The following is a 10,075-nucleotide window of genomic DNA, read 5'->3' on the forward strand; positions in this document are numbered from 1 at the left end:
GATTCTGAAAGAGAAAGCAGCACCCGTCCCACGGTTACAGGCTAGTAAGCTAGGAAAATTCCAGGACAAGTGGAATAGGGGAATAAAGACAGATGGGTAAATAGCAGTTTGCAGCCACCTATTAAATCCTTTCTTCCCTAAACCAAGGACACTTTGGTGTCCCTGCACTTCTCCCCAGCCAGAGGGTAAATAGCTTAAATCGCCCTACTCAGGGGGACAGAGAGCAGAAATCCAGTTAGTGCCATTTGCCAACCACACCCAAGGAGAGACAAATTAAGAGAATAAACCTCATTTTGGGACATCAGCATCAAGCTGATACATAGTCTATTGGTCCTCCCCCAGGACCTAAATGCCCATGAAGTATGGTAGCAATCATCTCAAGTAGAAACTATAGTTTAACTTTAACCCTGCTGTTTGGCTTCTGTACTTATTTGCTTTGTTTAACAATAGAAAAGTTATTTTGATTTTCTGAATTATATAAATCATCCCATTCGATTAAATACCCTATTGATTGTAATGTGACTATCCCATGGGTTGTGGTCATACTGGTCTTAGAAAGCACATTTTCCTTCACCTGGGAAGGACAGCACACTTATCCCAAGGTCAGAGGGCTCCAGTTAACGTGTCCCTGTTGACTCAGTGACCCTGAGACCCAAAACTGTAATTTAGATAGCATGCTTAAGTCTGACCAGGTTCCTCATTCCAGACCCGAGGGCTCTAGATAATGTGTTTCTGTCAATTCAGTGATCCAGAGACCCAAAACTGTAATTTAGATAACATGCTGCTTCTGCTTCTGTAAACTGCTTTTTTAAAAAATATATATATATTTTATTGATTTTTTACAGAGAGGAAGGGAGAGGGATAGAGAGCCAGAAACATCAATGAGAGAGAAACATTGATCAGCTGCCTCCTGTGCGCCCCCCACTGGGGATGTGCCTGCAACCAAGGTACATGCCCTTGACCAGAATCGAACCCGGGACCCTTCAGTCCGCACGCCGACGCTCTAGCCACTGAGCCAAACCAGTTCTGGCTGTAAACTGCTTTTTTGCAAACCAGGTTCCTCATTCGAAACCTTGAGATGTAATCAATACCTTTGTGATCTTTGCCTATATAAGTCTGGTTTTGCCACCATCTTATCACTATGAGATTTGGGGAATGGCCCCTCATAGTCCCGGATTTCAATAAATGTGACTCTTTAATTCGACTTCTTGAGGCATCCTTCTGTGATTCGAGGGGTACATTACAACATCCAGCCTTTAATCCCCATACCCCTCCTTCCCTCCCCCTTCCCCCACAGGCACGTATCTCCTAAACTCCGAGGACCCCATGAGACTTGCAACCAGGGGAGCAATGGGCAGCGGCAGCTCATCCTGGGCTAATCCCCTAAACCAGCTGTGGGCAAACTATGGCCCGTGGGCCGGATCCGGCCCGTTTGAAATGAATAAAACTATTGAAAAAAAAGACCGTACCCTATTATGTAATGATGTTTACTTTGAATTTATATTAGTTCACACCAACACTCCATCCATGCTTTTGTTCCGGCCCTCCAGTCCAGTTTAAGAACCCATTGTGGCCCTCGAGTCAAAAAGTTGGCCCACCCCTGCCCTAAACCCACATAGCCTCCCTCTCCATGCCTGAAATCCCTGCTTCCCCATGGAATCTTTGTCCTACCTTATATAAGCAGCTGGCTTATGGGGGGCTGCAGAGCAGATTTTTGTGGATGACCTGCTGCTCTCCCATCCTGCCGGCAGTTTGGAGTAAACGCTCATATATGATTCAACCCTGTCTTTGCGGAATTGGCTCAAGTGGTGACAGGCAGCCCGGACTCATTGGCTGTTGGGTTTCACGCCCCCCTGGGAATTGAATCTTGATCTTCTGATTCATAGGTCCACGCCCAACCACTGAGCCACACTAACTGGGCTCTACGTTCTTCCTTGTTTCACTTCCTAAATGTATTTTTGCTGCGGTCAATACATTCATGCTTGCTTTTCTACACTTCATCTCTTGATTGAAATCTTTCCTTCAAGAAGACAAGAACCAAGGCCTCATTGTCTCATCGGTAACACCGCCAGTTCCTCAGAGCATGTCAGTCCAGCCAGCAACTGGTTTCTTGAGGGCACTCACCTAACCCCAGTCACTGGAGGGCAAATGTCATAAGCTCTTGGAGAGCAAACAAACCTGTAGAACATGGCTGGTCTTTGCCATCAAAGGAACATCACTGTTAGTTGGGGATAAAGCTGCTCATTCACAAATGAATCAAGACTATGAGTCATCCATTCATTCATGCTGGGAACCATGTCCCAGGGAGACAGACGGAGGGGACCCAAGGCAGTCCTGCCCTCAAGATGGGGAGGTAACCCACTGGACAGCATGCATTTCAGCATATTCAGTGGCTTGACAAGCTGAGAGGAGGAATCTGACTCAGACTGAGAAGGTGACAGGGGTTTAATCTCTTATTATTGAAAGTGGGAGCGGGGTGCGGGGTGGGTGAAAAAGGTGAAGAAGTTAAGAAGTACAAATAGATTGTTACAGAAAAACAGTCGTGTTCAGGGCCCTGAGCCACCCCAGGGAGGAGGAGGGCATCAAAATAACCACCAGGACTGAATTTTGTGCCATTTCAGCTGTTGATTTAATAAAAACAAGGCAGTGTGACATTTCTTGCACCAGAGCCTATGGCCTGATTCATACCTGCTGGACAGTATCTGGGGCACATTGAGGTTCACTTGGAAAGTAAGCCAGGGGACTGGTGGGGAAGGAGGACAGGCTGAAAGTCTAGGGCAGGCTCAGGTGCTCCTTGGAAACCCATTGAGGGGTGCTAGAGTCCCACTCAGCTTTTGGCTGACTGCAAAGACTTCTTTTAAATACCCCAGTTTTTTGGTCAGTGTCCCCAGAAAGCCCCCCATTGTTGTGGCAGAATGCACAGGGAATTCCGGATCCAAAGCCTGAACTGAACTCGTGGGGAGGCTCTGACCTATATATCTCTTCCTGTGGCGGGCCCCTGAGGGTCCCCACAGCTTCCCCCAAGTCAGCTGTGACGGGGCCCTGGGGTTAGGCCCTGCAGCTCCGCCCAAGTCAGTGTGGGGAAGTAAGACTACAGTTTTAACCAGATACTGAACTAGGTTGCAAGTCCTCCTACCCCCATTTTCTTTTTCACCATCACCACCACCACTACTAACCCACAAGGTATTTCTGTGAGAATAGAAACAGGCACCCCTCATCCTTGTCCGGCTGGTGTGGCTCAATGGATTGAGAGTCCTCCCATGCACCAAGAGATAGTGGGTTTGATTCTGAGCCGGGGCACGAGCCCCAGTTGTAGGCTCAGTTCCCAGTGGGGGGCATGCAGGAGGCAGCTGATCAATGTTTCTCTCTCATCCATGTTTCTATTGCTTTCTCCCTCTCCCTTCCTCTCTATCTAAAAATCAATAAAAATATATTTTAAAAGAAAGAAAGAAAGAAAGAAAAAGGCACTCCTTTAGGCCTGTGTGTGGATTAGAAAAAGATGCCTCCATCCCAGACAGACACAGCCAGAGCTCAGAGTAGAGCAGGAGGGTTTCAGCCCTGACTCAGCCCTCTGCCAGGATTTTGCTGCCTAAATAACAGTGGCTTCTTCCTGGGTCCAGCCTGACCAACTGAACCCGTTTTGCAGGGTTTACTGAAAGAGGTAAGAGAGGCAGAGAAATCCGAATGGTTGGAGCTTTGCCTCTTTAAGTACAAACCAGTCCCTCCTCTTCAAATTGCCCACAGTACTTATTTGACTCTTGGCAATTGTAATCTACAGAAAATCTCCATCACTCTTAGGGACGAGCATCTATACTAATAAAAGAGAAACATGCAAAGTAACTGTCCCTTTGCGATGCCCACAAGCCACGGCCACCAGCCAATCAGGAGTGATATGCAAGTTAACCCAACAAAGATGGCGGAGGCTGGAGTCGGGATACTTGCATCGCAGCCAAGGCTACCATGCAAGCATCCCGGCTCTGGCCACTCCAGGCCTGTTGGAGATGCAGAAGTCAGGGGAGACAGAGAAGTCTGGCTCCAGCGCCTGAGGCTGGCTTTGGTCTGGGAGATAAAGAAGCCGCCTACCCCGTGATCCCAGGCTGCAGCCAGCCGGAGAAGCCACCCACACTGCATCCCAGGGGAGACAGAGAACCCAGGCCCAGCACCTGAGGCTGGCTGCGGCCTGGGAGATGAAGAAGCCGCCTGCCCCATGATCTCAGGCCACAGCCAGCTGGAGAAGCCGCCTGCCCCACATCCACCTGCCCCATGTCCTCAGGGAGACTGAGAAGCCAGGCCCAGTGCCTGAGGCTGGCTGTGGCCTAAGAGACGAAGAAGCCGCCTGCCCCGTGATCCCAGGCTGCAGCCAGCCGGAGAAGCTGCCCACACTGCATCCCAGGGGACACGAAGAAGCTGCCCACTGCCCACCTGTGGTCCAGGCGCCAGCGCCTGTGGCTGGCTGCGGCCCAGGAGACAGACAAGCCACCCACCCCGAGGTCCCAGGCTGTAGCCGCCGGGAGAAGCTGCCAGCCCTGTGGTCCAGGGCGCCAGCGCCTGTGGCCAGGGAAATAGGTTCCCTCTTCTCCCATTGCGTCATTACTGCAATATTCTCCATCTGAATTTCTCTCCTGTACCGCAACCCAACTCCACTTTTCATCAGAAGGATACGGAACAGAGCAGTGTTGAAAGCTTACATTTTTAAGCCCGTAAGGCTGGTACTTAAACATATAAATGGAAAACTAGAGTCCTTAAGGTAACAAAGGCTACAAAGGGAGGGGGACAGGGACAGGGCATGACATATTATATCCAGCAATCCATCTGGGGACTGAAAACTTTGCAATGATGACAATTAGTGAAGATATGAATCAACTAACATAGTTGACAGGGACAATTCTCTCATCTTTGAAAATATCTACATCAAATCTGTTTAAGTAGATTTTCACCTGCATAATCTAACACATTCTGACAAGACCACCACCACCAATGTGGTCAGTGTTGTGCTGATAAATGTTTAACAACTTGCTCTCAGCCAAAGAAAACAAAACTCTGATTTATACTGTCGGCCAACTTCTGTGGCATAAATTCTCCATCCAAGGCTGATTTCAGCTGCTAATGTGATGCCACTAAATGCAGAGCTGAGGAGAAACATGCAGTAATACACTATTATATTCTACCAGAAAGACCCAAAAGATATAAATAATGTCAAGAGTCAGAACAGTAAAGTGTAGTAAATAATTGAGGAGTGATGAATTTAGAGTATTTCCTTTGGTTTTCATGTAATTTATTCACTTTCAAGATTATATAATATAATTTTTAATAATGAACATGTTTAACAACCAGCTTACAAAATTTCTGAAAATGTGTGAGCCAGTAAGAGCAGGCTCTAGCACAATACTGAGTGGAGTGTAATGGTTAAATGCCAAGGCTCATGGGTTTGAAATGAGACGCAGCCACTTTTGGGTTTTACTGGTCAAGTTACCTGATCTCTTATACCTCCGTGTTCTCATCTGTGTCATTATAGTACCTACTGAATAGAGTTGTTGCAAAGATAAAGTGAAATCTGTGTATGACACAGCACAGTACCTGAAACAATAATTCACTCCATTTGTTATAAACTGTTACTGCCTCAAAACGTTGTTGACAAAATTACTCATGCTGAAAGAATGACATTTTATTGATGAGAAAAATGCCTTATTTTGCGATCTACATGGAGACAGTCAATTTTGCTTCCTAGGCAGCAGATGGTAATCTACTACTACAAACTGCAAGGGGAAAAATGACCGCAATCAACATGATTGAGGCAATGTATTATTAGCTGGATCATAAAGCAGAGAGGATGCCATGCATTCTGGGATACATCTGCAGTAAGAGGCTTCATCTCAGGTATTAATTCTGATCAACTAAGCATCAGACTTAAGATGAATGGTGAGAAGGATTCTGAGGCTGCTTCTAGACTTAGCAGGAATAGAACTTTAATACATAAGCAACAGTTACTATGGTTAATGATGGCAAGAAAAAACACACCATGATCTATTCTAATAAAAGGGTAATATGCTAATTAGACTGCACGTCTTCTGCACCACCATCTGCACATCCTTCCTGACAAAGCTGGGCCTGGGCGAAGCCACCTCCTGGCAGTCCCGGGCGCCAGCACCTGTGGCTGGCTGTGGCCTGATAGACGGAGAAGCTGCCCACCCTGTGGTCCCAGGCGCCAGCACCTGCGGCTGCAGGCTGGGGGAAGCTACCTGCCCACCATCCCCTGCGGCTGCAGCCGGCCTGGGCAAAGCCAGCCCGGGTCCCGTGTGCCTATGGCTGACCAGAGGGAGGGAAGCCCAGGTCCCAGGTGCCTGTGGTCAGCTGGAGGAGGGAATCCTGGGTCCCGGGTGCGGGGCTGAGGCAGAGATGGTTAGGGGCAATCAAGCCAGCAGGGGAGCAGTTAGGGATGATCAGGCTGGCAGGCAGAAGCAGTTTAGGGGCAATCAGGCAGGCAGCCGAGCAGTTAGGAGCCAGTGGTTCTGGATTGTGAGGGGGATGTCCAACTGCCGGTTATCCCCCAAGGGATCCCAAACTGGAGAGGGTGCAGGCCGGGCTGAGGGACTCCCCCCCCCACCCCACCCCCCGCACAAATTTCATGCACTGGGCCACTAGTGCTGTATAAAAGCTATAAGAGGCAAGCATGCTTCATGATTTTGCTGTAGCCTTTCAGGGCTATCACCTCAGGAGAAACAAACGGCTTGGCAGCAAAGCCCTGGGGAGCGTGGGTGATAGCCCTCGAGTGCTAATGACCTTTGCCCATTCCCAGCCTCAGAGCTTCTGGCTGCTGCTGTGGCTGGCCCGAGGCTCAAGTCCACACAGGGCTTAGTCCAAGAAGGGCAAGAGTGGGAACACAATGAATCCACTCACTCTAAAGCAAAGCTACATTGATCTTTAGCTTTCATTCACTCACTCATTCAGTTAACAATTTTTTTTTTAATCCTCACCTGAAGATATATTTCTTGATTGATTTTTAGAGAGAGAGGAAGAGAGAAAGAGAGAGAAACATCAACATAAGAGAGAAACATTGATCGGCCACCTCCTGTGCATGGCCTGATTGGGGATCAAACCCACAACCTAGGTATGTGTCTTGACTGGGAATCAAACCCCCCACCTTTTGGTGCCTTCAACCAACTTCAACCAACTGACCCACCCAGCCAGGGCTACCAGAACGTGTTTAAAGGGCGACTTCTGCCTAGCCAGTGTGGCTCAATGGTTGAGCATTGACCCATGAACCAAAAGGTTGCCTGTTCCATTCTTGGTCAGGGCACATGCCCCGGTTTCGAGGTTGATCCCCAGTAGGGGGCTTTTAGGAGGCAGCTGATCAATGTTTCTCTCTCATTGATGTTTCTATCTCTCTATCCCTCTCCCTTCCTCTCTCTCTAAAAAAATCAATAAAAACATACTTAAAAATAAATAAATAAAGGGTGATTTCTCCTCTTTTCAGTCCTGGTAATAGCCTAGAGAGAGGGAAATGGAAGACTTCTTGAAAATCACTGTGAGCCTGGCCAGTGTGGCTCAGTGGTTGAGCACTGACCTATGAACCAGGAGGTCACGGTTTGATTCCCGGTCAGGGCACATGCCCAGGTTTCGGCCTTGATCCCCAGTGTGGGGCCTGCAGGAAGCAGCCAATCAATGACCCTGTCATTGATGTTTCTCTCTGCCGGGGTCCAGCCCCAGCGGTCCAGGGGTTCCCAAAGGTGTGGACGGAGTCGGCGAAGAATGTTTTACACGGAGACAGCAGACAGCGTTCAGAACTCTCTAGCTCTCTCTAGTCTCCGTGGATCTTCCTGTGCCTGGCTGAGGCCACAGAGAAAAGATCCCAAGCCAAGCTGAGCCTTTATTTTATAGTGAGAGGTAAACAAGGTAGTGGTTTCCATAGTTACACCATTCTTGTGAGTTTCACTTGTTTTGGCCACTTCCTGCACTTCCCTCAGCCCATTAGCTTCCCAGGTAAGATCTAGGGAGCCTCATAAGGTCAAGCCTAATTATGCTAAGAGGACTGTGCCCCCTAAGCTGGGAATTGTTTGTAACTTTACCAACAGGTCAGTCCGAGGCTTAACCCTATATCAGCTCCCCACATCTCTCCATTTCCCTTCCTCTCTCAAATCAATAAGAATAAGTTTTTAAAAAAATCACTGTGACTGGAAGATTGCAATTCGACAAAAGTAAACCTTGAGAGATGAATTCATTAACACACAGAGCAAATATCAATTATTTTTAGCACTGACAGAGAACGGAGCCCTCTGTTCAATTTATCTGATCATCAAGCTCTTGAAAAGATGTGCAAAGATCTTGTTTTGATGGTTTGCATTGTGTTATATTTTAATCTAAGACATCTTCATTTCATTTTTACCTGTTTAACCTTCACAGCTGAATTTATAATGAATCAAACCCCAAATGAAGCCCATTAACCCAAGTGAACACACAACTTAAATTTCCCAGAATGTAGGGAGCGGCTATAGGGTTAAGCCTCGGACTGACCTGTTGGCAAAGCCAAAACAAGTCCCAGCTTAGAGGGCACAGCCCGCTTAGCATAATTAGGCTTGATTTTATGAGGCTCCCTAGATCCTTCCTGGGTAGCTAATGGGCCACGGGAAGTGCAGCAAGTGCTGCCAAAAGAAGTGAAACTCACAATATTGTAGCTATGGAGACCACTACCTTGTTTACCTCTGGCTATAAAATAAAGCCTCAGCTTGCCCTCTGTGGCCTTAGCCAGGCACAGGAGATCCACCTAGCCCCAGCTTATTCTCTTTGTCTATCTTTTCTTCAATCCTTCGCTTCCCCCCACCCCACCCCCCACCCCAGGCTCACCGAACCCTTGCCTGTGCTGGCCTGGCACACCAGAATAGTGTTAATTTCATCCCATATATCATAAATCTGTTCTTATCAGACTGTGTAAGTTTCAATCACCTTAGGCTTAATACAATAATGTTGTCTTGATATGCCTCAGATTTAAATATATATACCTTCTATTGATTTCAGAGAGGAAGGGAGAGGGAGAGAGAGACAGAAACATCAGTGGTGAGAGAATCATCGATTGGCTGCCTCCTCCACGCCCCGCCCAAGGGATCGTGCCTGCAGCCTGGGCATGTGCCCTGACGGGGAGTTGAACCATGACCTCCTGGCTCATAGGTCGATGCTCAGGCTCTGAGCCACGCCAGCCGGGCTGCCCAGATTGTTTTTGTTGTTGTTGTTGTTATCTTTGCTGTTAAAAGTATTGCAGATGTCCCTATTTGTCCCCCAGCGTCCCCTCCAGCCCCCCCCACAGGCTCCCCCACACTGTTGTCTGTGCCATGGGGTGTGCATATCTGCTTACAAGTTCTTCAGCTCACCTCTCCCCACCCACCCACCGTATGCCTCCGATTTGTGTCTTGGCTGTGTCCATTCCTCAGCAACGACGGGGAGGCTTACAGGATTTAAAAAGTGACCTGTGGCCCTGACCGGTTTGGCTCAGTGGATAGAGTGTCGGCCTGCGGACTGGAGGGTCCCAGGTTTGAGTCCAGTCAAGGGGCATGTACCTGGGTTGCGGGCACATCCTCAGTGGGGGGTGTGCAGGAGGCAGCTGATCGATGTTTCTCTCTCATCAATGTTTCTAACTCTCTATCCCTCTCCCTTTCTCTCCGTAAAAAATCAAAGTATATATATATATATATATATATATATATATATATATATATATATATATATTTAAAAGTGACCTTGCCAGCACTGGTTTGGCTCAGTGGATAGAGCGTCGGCCTGTGGACTGAGGGGTCCCAGGTTCGATTCCGGTCAAGGGCATGTACCTTGGTTGCGGTCATATCCCCAGTAGGGGGCGTGCAGGAGGCAGCTGATCGATGTTTCTCTCTCATCGATGTTTTAACTCTCTATCCCTGTCCCTTCCTCTCTGTAAAAAATCAATAAAATATATTTAAAAAAAAAAAGTGACCTGTGGCCCACACATACCTTTCCTTTGGCTTATCGTGTTTGGAAACTGTTTAATTTGTTTTAAAACACTGAAAATGCAGCCATTTTTTACACAAAAATCCCAATTTCTGACCCCTAC

Source organism: Myotis nattereri, assembly GCF_964212035.1.
Source record: "Myotis nattereri genome assembly, chromosome: 3".
In the NCBI taxonomy this organism is placed as follows: domain Eukaryota; kingdom Metazoa; phylum Chordata; class Mammalia; order Chiroptera; family Vespertilionidae; genus Myotis; species Myotis nattereri.